Consider the following 13335-nt stretch of genomic DNA (forward strand, 5'->3'; position numbering starts at 1 on the left):
ATCTCCTAATTATTGTGAATATCGATGCATATTTTGATTTGATTTGATTTGATTATATTTTTCTTCCACGTCAAGATTTATTGTATTTCTGATCTCAGCAAGGGTTAAATATTTTAAAGCTAAAAAAAATCAAATTTGTGACTTTTTTTGTAAACACGAGTAAAAAACTTACATGCGTTTGTTCTTCCCTTTATCAATCAGAGTACATTTTGAATTGTTGGAAGTTGTACATTTGTGTAAGGAAGGGGAGCTGAATAATCACAGTAAAAATAACTTTTTGCTGCTAAGCATTCTAATTATTTTTTCATTATCAGAAAAATTGCTTTAAACATATTCAGCAGTTATATTTTTCATGAATTTACAATAAGCGCACGATATGTCTATTTATTTTTCCTTCAATTGTCACGATATTAATTTTTTCGTAAGAGCCTATATACTTAGTACCATCATTATTGTGAATTACCATTTCATTCTCAGTGCATTGCGTAGAAACAGTCGAGTTAATTCCCAGCCCAATTATCGGAGTGAACACTGGTTAGTTTTCATTTGAGTAATCACAATTAATTATAATCTCACCCTTCCTTGGTGGGATGAAAGGAACCGGTGGAGCTCCAGTAGAGTGTCTCCCACGAGACCAGGAAGTGTGGGTTGAGTTCCCATCTTCAACAGAGATGCGCCAAAGCAGCTTAGAATGGTGATTAGAAAATATCTAAGCAGAGTTTGAATTGCTTTTCAAGCCAATTTTGGATTTGCTCTGTCTGTTGTTCATTCCAATAATCACAGAATCTGCAATTTATTATCTTCAGGTCATTAATAAATGTATGTATCACATTACATTGTCTCTAAATTTTAGATTTGAGGACACTGTAGTTTTTCACATTTAAAATATCTAAATAATGACATTCATTTTATTTAATCAAAATACCTTACTACTTCCACTTATCTCACTTTGTGTATGATGGCTTCAATGAATTTTGCTAAGCAATTCTACTAAACATGAAGATTTCGTTGACTTTAAATAGTATCTTTAGCACTCGCTGATCAATCTATTCTTAAATCAAAGAATCATAGAGTCATAGAATCCCTATAGTGTTGAAACAGGCTACTTGGCTCAACAAGTCCACACCGACCCTCCGAAGAGTAACCCACCCAGGCACATTCCCTTGCTCTATTACTCGACATTTCCCCTGACTAATGCACCTAACCTACACATCCATGAACACTATGGGCAATTTAGCATGGCCAACTCACCTAACCTGCAGACTTGTATACTACCAGAATGTTATTGAAATCAATGCTCACACAAAACACTATTCATAAAGCCAGACAATGGTCTCATGATCATTTAATTACTGTTCAGTGGAATAATCTGAGTAACTGTCTTATTGTTCCTGAGATCAATCACCACAGTAAGCATCTGATTATCATCCCCTCCAGTAAATACAATGAGTGTCTTCTGAGATTTCTGTTCTGTAATTATCCAAGATACGTATTGCTCACAGCAGTGTTTATTCTTCATTACGAGTAGCCAAGGATTCTAACAGCCTTTGATCTTGATCTTATTGTTACTGAGTGCAGTAACCACAGGAAACATTTGGTTACCATTCTTGCCAATAAATACAAGAGCTATCCTCTTACTTTTCAGCCCAGCAATTACACATGATAGTTGTTACTCAAAGTAGTATTTATTCTTTATTACGATTGGCCAAGAGCACTAACAGCCAGACTTGTCGATAGTCCTGATTTGTTCATGTTTTCAAACAGGTTTTCAGTCTAATTATTTCAAAGAAAGAGTCATTTGACTTAGTTCAAATGTAGATGTAAACATTTTCGGATCATTTCCATTCAAAGTATTTATTTGCTTATTCGGATCAAACTTGAATTTGCTTCTGTAAATTCAATTTACTGTGTTTTCCATTCATGGAAGTACTCGTTAATTGGTCCTTATTTTCATCTTAAATCTGATGCAAATTTGAAAAACTGATTACAGTGAAAATTATATGAATTGTGGGCGGCGTGGTGGCACTGCTGTTTCACAGCGCCAGGGGCCCTGGTTCAATTTCCACCTCAGGCAACTGTCTGTGTAAAATTTGCACATTCTCCCCCGTGTCTGTGTGGGTTTCTTCCGGGTGCTCCGGTTTCCTCCCGCAATCCGAAAAATGTACAGGTTAGGTGAATTGACCATACTAAATTGCCCGTAGTTTTAGGTGAAGGGGTAAATGTAGGGAAATGCGTCTGGGTGGGTTGCTCTTCGTAGGGTCAGTGTGGACTTGTTTGGCCAAAGGGCCTGTTTCCACACTGTAAGTAATCTAATCTAATCTAATCTAATCTATAAGTGTGTGGTCTCTAAAAGAAAACCATGGAAGGCTAGATAGAATTCTTGAACAGCCTGTATATTTGAATGAAAAAAAACAATTCCTTCCAAAAAACAAAGTTAAAAAATCACGCAAAAGCAGGTTATAGTCCAACAGGTTTATTTGGAAGCGCTAGCTTTCGGAGTGCTGCTCCTTCAACCAACTGATGAAGGAACAGCGCTCTGAAAGCTAGTTCCTCAAAATAAACCTGTTGGTTCATAACCTGGTGGTGCTTGTTTTTTTGAACTTTGTAGAGCTCAATCCAACACTGGCACCACCAAATCATTCCAAAAACACTCCACGTATGTACCTTTTAACAATTCAACAATCCTGCAACTGGATTACAATTCTCAGTTTTTCTATTTTAGTAAATATCTAATCAATATCTAACAACTACTAGAAAACATAAATCATTTTATCTGTTAAAACACAAAATTTAATTATCAATTCATTGTTATCACTGTATGTGAACTATATTTTCACTCTCCAGTGATGTGAAGTGACCCTTGGGCAGAAATTGTACGTTCTAAATTCACCTACAACCAGATAAATCGGGACAAACACAAAATCAATCAAACTAAGTCAAACAACAGCGAGAATCAATCAGTTCCAGGATGACCCAAATTTTCTTACACCTTGACTTCCAGCCAATGCCTGAGCATTATATACCTCTCTTGGAAATGTCAACAATGACGGGTTTTTGCACCAACACATTGAATGCTTTGAATCCAGCTATTGACCACATGTAGACATTTGTCACAAAGCTATCATTCATTGGGCGGCACGGTGGCACAGTGGTTAGCACTGCTGCCTTACAGCGCCAGAGACCCGCGTTCAGTGCCCGCCTCAAGTGACTGACTGTGTGAAGCTTGCACATTCGTCCCGTGTCTGCGTGGGTTTCCTCCGGGTGCTCCGTTTTCTTCGCACAATTGTTTCCTGATACACTTCCTCCACATATGGCTTTCCTGCACCAAAGTTTTTTTTTCATTTCTTGGTGGGCGGACTCGAATCTCGACTTTACTGCTGCTTGCAAAATTGTTCCTTCTCAATGATTCCCTGCCCCTATTCTTCCAATTAGAGGTGTTCTGCTCAAATTCTTTAATGAACAGGCAATTTGTACTAATTTTCCAATGTAATGCCACTGTGCAACAATTCTCCCATTTACTGATACCCAACAATTCTCCCACTGCCTGACACCCTGACACCTGTCATGGAAATTTAATCGACTCTAATCAACTGCTAGCAAGAGCAAAGGAAAGGCTTTATTTTTCAACCTCTGCATGCAGGGCGGCCAAAATACTTGGCAAAAGTGCCTTATGTAAGAGCTGTGAACAAAATTCACATATTCTTTTTATACTATTCTTATCGCATGCTCAATGACAAGTGTTGTGAAACATTCGAGCTCATATTTTCTCATTCCCATGCCTTGGACATAATTGTCTTTATGATTTCCAAAGCTTTTTTTATGAACTCGGCTGCTCGCAAGGCCAGGTGAAATGTTTGCAAAGTTCCACAATGACAAGCTGACTCCTCGACGCAGAATTCAGCAAAGTATTTGCATATTTCAGCGAAGTATTAAATTTTGCAAATCATTCTCTGACAGATTCCACAGTAAATGTTAATTTTGTTAATTTTCCATTACATTTTCCAATTTTTTGTCATTTTTCAAAAAGGACAGCAACCAGAAAAAAAGCCAGATCGTCATGCATCAAAAATAATTTATGAACACCAGGCATTTCCTCAGACACTCTAACAAAGCTTTGTGGTGGTTTTTCCACTTCCCTGGTTTGCCCGATACACCAGCCCATCTTCACACGTCACATTCGTCAACGTCGCTGTAGGGTGTGGACAAGCAATCGGATCTTCCTTCTTTAGGGCCACAATAGTTTAACATTTCGTATCCTACTGCATTCATAAGCAAGTGGTGTCGGCAGGTACACAACTAGGTTCTTATTCAAAGCAGTATGAGTAAGACCAGTCCTACAACGAGTAGAATGATATGCGTCCAATACCCCCATCCTCCATAAGGGACGTGAGCCATCGGGGGCAGGAGTCATCTGCTCGTGGAGGCGGTCATATAGCTGCCTTCATATCATTTATTAAACCAGTAATATTTTGGGACTCATCAGAAACATTAATACAGCATGAGGTACCTAACGTTTTGCAGACGCCCCCTCTCTCGGCCGGCAGGATGTCTCGTACTAATCGATTTTGTGTCACTGCTTCCTAACCACCATTAACTCAGTGTTAATGAGTGCTAGGTCTTCGTCCGTCTCATTTGCGAATACACCATATGGGAGGATGTTCTGCAAGTGTGTACCCATTCCAATGCAGAGGGATGCCCCTTCGAGTTCGGCAATTGCTGCCTTTTAGGGAGAACACTGTTGTGTTGGTGGACTGTATCGCGTTGTAGCAACACCCCTTTCTCCACGGGAGAGTGGTGGTACCCTTTCTCGCCACTGGCCAGTTTATACCTGCCATCCTGATTAGATTAGATTACTTACAGTGTGGAAACAGGCTTTTCGGCCCAACAAGTCCACACACACCAGCCGAAGCGCAACCAACCCATACATTTACCTAACACCTAACACTACGGGCAATTTAGCATGGCCCATTCACCCGACCTGCACATCTTGGTGACTGTGGGAGGAAACTCACGCAGACACAGGGAGAATGTGCAAACTGCACACTGTCAGTCGCCTGAGGCGGGAATTAAACCGGGGTCTCTGGCGCTGCGAGGCAGCAATGCTAATGGTCTGACCATTGATAAAGGAAAAAGCAATGTTTATGGTCGTATCATTTGCATATGTTGCTATACAAGAATCATTGTTCAAATACAGCATCAAGGTACACTGGGAGATACCCAAAATGAGTCTCCCCCGATTGGTGCAAATATACGTTTCTCCCCTGCAATCCACTGTCTGGAATGCTGTGGTCGGTAGCGTGTCAAGCGTGGGGCTGTAGTTATCCTGGAGTTCGGGTGGTGATACGAGATTTGCCCAAATTGCCCCCCACTATCAGGGTCAGGCTAGTCGCCTCCCGTGGAAGCAGACAGCTGGCATTTCTCGCCAGGCTCTCAGTAATTTGCTGGGCAGTCTATCTTTGAGCTGTGTGCAAACATCCAACAAGTGTAGCCAACGTCTAATCTCTCGTTTTGTCTTATGACCAAAGCACATGCTCTGTTCCCTTCACATCTAGCAATGACTCTTCGCAGCTCCCAACCTACTGGCGTCGCATTTATGCCATTTATCTCCAGCAGGCAAATTCCCCTCCTGCGTTAAATTCGCTCTCTCGCCACGGCCGTCTCCCTTCGGGTTCGGGTGTGTCATTAATGACCTTTTCCCGGCTTGGGGTTAGGTCCATGATCTTGTTCGATTGGTTGCCATGCCCCATTGCTCCTATGATCTGTAATACATTCTGCACTGCATCTCGGAGGGCGGGGATGGGGCGATTGCTCCACTATATTCACCTGTCTACTGATGTCGGAGAAGGATCTATCTATTCCACACCACGAGACTCCCTCGTTGCTCTTCTGAGTCTTACTATGATCATAGAATATGTATTTCCCTTGTCAGGTGCCCCTTTTGCCGTGGTGGCTACTACTAAGTGCCAGTCACCGGCGCGCCATGGATCCCTGCATAAATCTTAATTATCGAATTTATAGTCGTCGTTTTTACTGAACGGCTATGTGTCGCATGCAAAGATCCACTTCGTCCTATCAGTTAAGATTACCGTCAGCTGCTGCATCCCAGACGCCCCTGCCCTTATGAATAGTCCTACCAGGGCGCTTGCCAACAGTTTGAACTGGGGCAGCCCCACATTTGCTTAAGTCTTCTAATAAATACTTGCTCTAAATTGGTTTTGGTGTTGTGTGATGTCTCCTCAGTCCCAGCTGCAAGTTTGTAATAGCTGGCGTGTATCCATGTGGCTGTTCCGGCGATCTTAACAGCTGTCTGTGCTGTAAGGCGTACTTGCAACGTTCCCAGCCACCTCTTCGCCTTCCTGTTTTCCCTCCTGAAGTCTTTCGCCACTATTCAGGCTCCAGGTTATCGATAGTACATCTTCCCTTCTGCTGATTGGGGTAGTGCTGTCTTCACTTGATTCTGTATTTGGGACAGAAGAGTTTCATGCAGTGACACAACATCTCATCCTCACAGTGGCCTGTTATTTGGCTTCCCTTACATCTCGGGACAATTCCTGTGTTTGGGGCCTACCAAACAAAATCTCAAACGGGCTAAGATGAGCTCTCCCTCTCCTCCTAGATCTCATACACATTAGCACAACTGGAAGTGCCTTTGTCCATGCCATCCCTAGTTCCTCACAGCATTTTGTCAATTTATTTTTTAAGGTAGAATTTTCTCTTTCCGCTGCCCTACCGCTCGTTTGGTGGTAGGTACAGTGTTATCTCATGTTTATTCCCAAACACTCACTAGTCTGCTGTCGTGCATTATGGAAAAATGGTGTCCCACTGTCACTACTAAGCCGAGAGTGTAGGTTTGCTCGCTGAGCTGTAGGTTTGACATCCAGACGTTTCATTACCTGGCATATGGAGGTTAGTGGGCTAGTGTAGTTTAGGTGGGCTTGGATCAGCGCAACATCGAGGGCCAAATGGCCTGTACTGCGCTGTATTTTTCTATGTTCTTTGTTCTAGGTAACATCATCAGTGACGAACTCCAAGTGAAGAGAAGCTGTTGTCTCCTGCTTTCTCGTTATATGTTTGTCCAGGATGGGGTTCCTGGGGTTTGTGGTGATGCCATTTCCTATTCGTTTTCTGAGGGGTTGATCGATACTATCTAGATATATGTCTTTTTTATGGCGTTGTGGTTGGAGTGCTAGGTCTCAAAGAATTCTCAGGCATGTCTTTGCTTAGCCTGTCCCAGGATAGATGTGTTGTCCCAGACGAAATGGTGTTTTTCTTTCATCCGTGTAAAGGGCTACGAGGGAGAGAGGGTCGTGTCTTTTTGTGGCTAGCTGGTGTTCTGTATCCTGGTGGCTAACTTTCTTCCTGTTTGTCCTATGTAGTGTTTGTAGCAGTCCTTGCATGGAATTTTGTATATGACGTTGATTTTGTCCATGGGTTGTACTGGGTCTTTTAAATTTGTTAGTTTTGTTTGAGACTGTTGGTGGGATTCCGAGAGGTCTTAGTAGTCTGGCTGCCACTTCCGAGACTTCATTGATGTATGGAAAGGTCGATAGGGTTTCTGGCTGTGTTAGGTCTACTTGTCGTGGTTTGTTCCTGAGGAATCTGTGGACTGTATTTTTGAAGTATCAATTCTTCTTGAATACGTTGTATAGGTGGTTCTCCTCTGTTTTCCGAAATTTGTCTGTGCTGAAATGCGTGGTGGTTCGTTGGAATAGTGTTCTGATACAGCTTCCTTTTTGCGTGTTGGTTTGGTTGCTGGTGTAGTTAAGTATTTGGTCAGTGTTTGTCGGTTTGCTGTATATGCAGACACACCAGAGAATTCCGAGAGGCCTCACACTCCAAACACAACGCCATAAACAAACACATAAATCGATTTACCATCTGTCAACCCCTCAGAAACGAATAGGAAATGACATCACCACGAACCCCAGGAACCCCATCCAGGACAAACATATAAATTTAAAGCAGGAGACAACATCTTCACTTCTCTTGGAGGTCGCCACTGATGATGTTACCTAGCCAGGTAATGAAACGTGTGGATACCAAACGTACAGCTCAGCGAGCAAACCTACACCCTAAACCTCAACCGGAGCTATAAACCTTCACAAACCTTGGGACTACTAAGCCTCTCAGGGATGCTCCATCTCGGAATTATCTCAGTTAGGAAAGCTTTGGTTACGGATCTGGCATTCTGTTTTGCCGTGGGGAACGCTTGCACCCATTTGGAAAATTTATCAACGTTTACCAGACAATACCTTTTTTCCTTCGCAGGGTGTTAGTTCGGTAAAATCCAGTTGTAAATGTTAAAAATGTTTTTGGGGTTTCGGAAGTGCTACATGACTCATCTGTATTCCCCTCCCCACATTATTGTGTCACAGATAATACATCGTTCACAATATTTTTGGAAGTAATGAGTAAATCCCTCAGTGTGCCACTGTGCTGAAATGCTGCCATATCTCCCCACTTTTGACACATGTTCCTTACCGTGTGTCAGTTTGGCATAGAATGGAAATAATGATCGTGGTAGAAAAGGTTTAACATTGGGGCCACACCATACCCCTTACCTCAAACTGCACTCTGCGTTTTCCCACTCAAACGTGTCTTCAAGCCTGGACTTTGACTGTGACTCCCGTACGTCTGCTGTTGGGGTAAGGATTTTTGTCATTCCCATGTCAAACTGATCATTTACCGCCTGCTGGGCTGCCGTCCTTGCCGCTGAGTCTGCCCTTGCATTTCCTTGAGAAACTGAATCGTTATTTTTCATGTGGGCATCATATTTACACACAGCAATTGATTTAGGGAATAGGACCGCTTCCAAGAGGTCAGAAATCTGATCACGGTGTGTGATGGGCTTTCCGGTGAAGGTCAAGAAGTCCCTGTATTTCCACAGGGTTCCAAAATCATGTGCAACTCCGAATGCGTATCTGCTCTCGGTTAAATATTCGCTATGTTTCCCTTAGCCAATTTACATGCCTCAGTCAAGGCAATCAGCTGCGCCGCTTGCGCTGACAGTTGAGAAACGAGTGATCCCGCTTTTAATACCTCATGGTTAGTTACTACAGCATGCCGGATAAAATTCTGACCTATCTCCTTGCTCCTGAATGCTGACCCATCCACAAAAAAACTCCATATATAGATTCTGAAGTGGTGAATCCTGCAAATCTTGTCTCGGCAGCACATTTCATTAATTTCAGCGATACAATCATGTGGGTCTCCGTCTCCGTCTCTAGTGAGAGGATTAGCAGCATTAAGGACGTTACATCGTTTTATTGCAATGTTAAGCTTCTCCAATAACACAGTATTGTATTTGAGTCAACGAGCTGCCAACGTATGTGCTGTCGTTTGCTCGGAAAGCAGCAAGGATACTGCATGTGCGATGAGTTTGGTTAAGTCGCCATAGGAGAAAGTGAGGTCTGCAGATGCTGGAGATCAGAGCTGAAAATGTTTTGCTGGAACAGCACAGCAGGTCAGGCAGCATCCTGACGAAGGGCTTATGCCCGAAACGTCGATTCTCCTGTTCCCTGGATGCTGCTTGACCTGCTGCGCTGTTCCAGCAACACATTTTCACCTTAAGTCGCCATAGCTGATTATATCCCTGGACACTGCAACAGCCTTTTCAGCTGCAACCACAGCTCGCAGGCATTTACGCAATCCCCCAGCTACGAGGTCTAGCTTAGCTGAAAAATAAGCTGCCAGTCTGAATTTTCCCCCATGATCCTGCAACAACACAGATGTCAGGCAGCCATGTTTCTCATCTGCCGTTTGACAGAAGGCTTGTTTGGATTCAGAATCCCCAGTGTAGGTGGACTTTGAAACGTCTTTTTCAATTCAACTCGGCCGCTGAAATCCATTGCAACGGACCTTGGTTCTGCTACCCTTTTCCATGGGCCATGTCACTTCAGGGCGCCTCAAGATTTGTGTAATGTGGGATAAACGTTCTTCAGTAGGAGCATATGCCCAAAAAGGATAGCAATTGTTTCTTCATGTGAGGCCTTGGAAATAGCTGAATTACTTGCACTCTGTCTTGACCAATGGCCTTCCCTTGTTCAGATATTAAGTGACTGAAGAACTACACCTGTTGTTGCATAAATCGAAGCTTTGCGAGACTGGCTTTGTGCCCGCTTTGTGCCCTTCCCTCGTGCAATGCAAGGGAATCCTTCTCACGTTGTTCGTCTGTCGGTGCTACTATTAAGCAATTGTCGACAGATTGCAGAAGCGCAGACCCAGGGGTTAAAAGAAAAGTCTCCAGACTCCTGCGTAGAGCCTCATTATATATGGTGGGTGACTCACAGTAACATTGACAAAGTTGTGTGAACTCATAAGATTTCCCTTTGAATGAAAAAGCGAACCATAATTGGCTATCTGGATGCACCGTTCCACTAAAGAATTTATTTGCTAAATCCACAGCAGGGAACCATTTACTGTCCAGTAGAAATTGAACTAATACAGTATAGGGTTTTGGAACATTTGATGCGCGCGGGACAACACTGTTATTGACTGTTTGCAGGTCTTGAACAAACCTGCATTCTCCCGGTTCACTTGGAATTTTTGCCTTTTTGATCAGAAAAATGGGAGTTCTCACCGGTGAGTTTACACAGGGGGTTATCTCTCTAGCCTTTGGGAAGGATTGAAAGACTGGAGTAACTACGTCCATGGCCTTGGGTTTTAACGGGTATTGTGCCCTGCAAGGACGATACTCCGACTTTATGGTTTCTCGTATTAGTTCACAACCTCGTATAAGCCCCACTTCATGTTTGCCTTTTACCCATAATTCAGTAGGGACCGTTATTAATCTTGGGTCTGAGAAGTTTGTCTTAGGGAAACGCCATGCAGGCCTTCGAGGCTCTTCAGGGCTAGCGGGGGTTACCTCGACTGTCCTATTGCCTGAGTTAAACAAATTAATTTCTTCCTATATGTCCGCACATCTGCATTGAACCACATACCCACATCGTCCCAGAACACCCAAGATTTCGTTCTTTAAGCCTTTAGTACCCATGGCCCCAAATCCTGCCATCAGTCACTGGATACCTTCGCCAGTGGCACGTGAGGAGCATAGCCTTCCACATCAAACATACAGAGTTTACTTGCCGTGACAGGTACTTTACATAAGTTCACACTGACTGTACATCTGCCATCCCCTCAATAAAATTCGCACAATAACAACTGACCTGGTTTAACCAATCTCCTGAACCAATACTTCTCTTATGGTTCCTCAGGGCCATCGTGGCGTATGTGTGCTGTGCAGTGCAGCATATTCCCGCAAAAAAAAAAAATCGGTGTTAATAGGATTAACATGGTTACCTGCTTCCAGGGCGAGTGAATTGCTCACTGAACTCATTGCTCTCTGGCTTATTCGCCACTCATAGACATACACCAGGGGTCGTGAGTAGAATTTTACAGTTTACACTTGTGAATTTTCCCTTTGAATTACCTGCAAGCCGTCGGAGTACTGAGCAAATACAACCCCAGTCTCACTATGAGATCCCGAGCCATCAAATGTAAAGGACAGAATTCTGCTAACAAAATTGAGAATTAGAATGTATACACATTACTGATTTCACACAATATGGGTGCGGTAAAGCTCTTTCATATCACGACGCCTGATGCCTCCATTGAGTTCAGGAACATTCCACTTGTCTTTATTGCCGTCAACTCTCTGAACTGTCTTGATTTGAGGAGTGAATGTGCTGGCAATGTATCTACCAAAAAGGTAACTGGTGTACCTGCCACATATAACATAGAATTAGGCATCGACATATACGCATCATTGTTATATTGAACATATTGTCCACACTTCGCAATCTCAATGTTCAATATAGAGTTGGGACACATCTCAGTGCCCGTTAGGTTAGTAGAAGTGATTAGCATAAGGGATTCTTCGTTGCCAAGTATAAAGGAAAGAGGTTTACCTGTACCTTGTGGCCTGCCCACCTCAACCTCAGTCGTCCCCTGTCAGTCACCATGCTGTCCAGCCTCCAGGACCGATTGAGGCTGTCTGTGCGGGCACTGTCTCGACCAGTGGTCCATTGCTCCGCAAACAAAGCACCAGCCAGATCTATCTCTGCAAGCGCACTTCCGCGATCCCTTCCTCTTTTGCGAACTCCACCTGTGCCTCTCTCTTTTCCCGCAGTTCCTCCCTCCAACGGCTGAACGACCATTTGCATCATAATAAGCTGAGGTTTATGTCATTGCTGTTCCATCTTTAATTTCCGGTTATGGTTCTCTTGAGCCAGCAATTCTTCAGCATGTATTATGTCTTGTTCTATCTAATTCAGCTTTCGCGTGTCCCGGTAATACACGGATATTGTTACCTATTTTGTTGTTTCGTACTTTATTCCATTGATGAAGCTGCTCCTCACGCGTGCCTCATACAGTGTGATCTCTGCCGTCGTTATGTCCTTGAGTGGTATCAGTCCACAATAGACGTTATCGACTTTCGTGACGTGCTTAAGGTACTGGGACATTGTCTCGACTTCTTTAGGGATTCTTGCTTCAATTGATTGTGGGTATGATATGCTATTGGTGATTCAGCAGAACCTGAGGCGGCGACCGTTGACTTGGAATCTTCACGAAGTTGATCTCGTAGGGGGGCTGTAGCTCTTCGAGGGCACCCATTAAGGTCAGGATCTGATCCAGTCTTAATACACTGTACAGCTTCATTAGGTTGTTTTCCGTGTGTGTGTGCATGTGCGCTGGTGTTTGTACCTGTACTTGATCCATCTTTTATTCGAGATTTTCTTTCCCTGAAACCAGGCTCTGCCTTCAACATGTTATAATCTCTCCAATTCACAGGTTCTATTTTATCCTTCCGTTTCTCCTTCTCTCTCTCTCCTCCAACGGTGACCTCAACATTTGCAACTGCATGTTACTGAAACTTCCTTCCTCCAGAAAAACACATTCCTTGATTTACATTTTTAACTGCTTTACAGAAACTGGGCCATAATTATTTAGCATATATTGTATTTTTTCTTGACCATTCCGAGTTGTCTGTCGACCCTCTTTTTGTTTTGCTCTTGCTGGAGCCGATTTTCATGGATATTGGAAAAGTGTTCACCTCTCTCTGTCTGTCTCTCTGTCTGTATCTCTCTCTCTCTCTCTCTCTCTCGATGCCATAATCTTCTCTTTGCCAATATAACTTACTTTTACCTCCGGAGGTCCCCTCTCATTGGGCGCGACCGCCTCATTGCCTCGGTTTTCACAAACCAAGAACCCACGTAACCGGTACAGCTTTGGCGACTCCAACGCTGCCCATGGTGGCTCCAAGTCTCAAACCACCGTTAATCTTGCTGTCTCTTAAACTCTCGAGAGACGGCAATCATTTCCCTTGAGTTTTGCTCG

This window comes from Chiloscyllium plagiosum, unplaced genomic scaffold, assembly GCF_037043375.1.
Source record: "Chiloscyllium plagiosum isolate Xiang-an unplaced genomic scaffold, Cpla_swu_hap1 HiC_scaffold_13, whole genome shotgun sequence".
Classification (NCBI taxonomy): Eukaryota; Metazoa; Chordata; class Chondrichthyes; order Orectolobiformes; family Hemiscylliidae; genus Chiloscyllium; species Chiloscyllium plagiosum.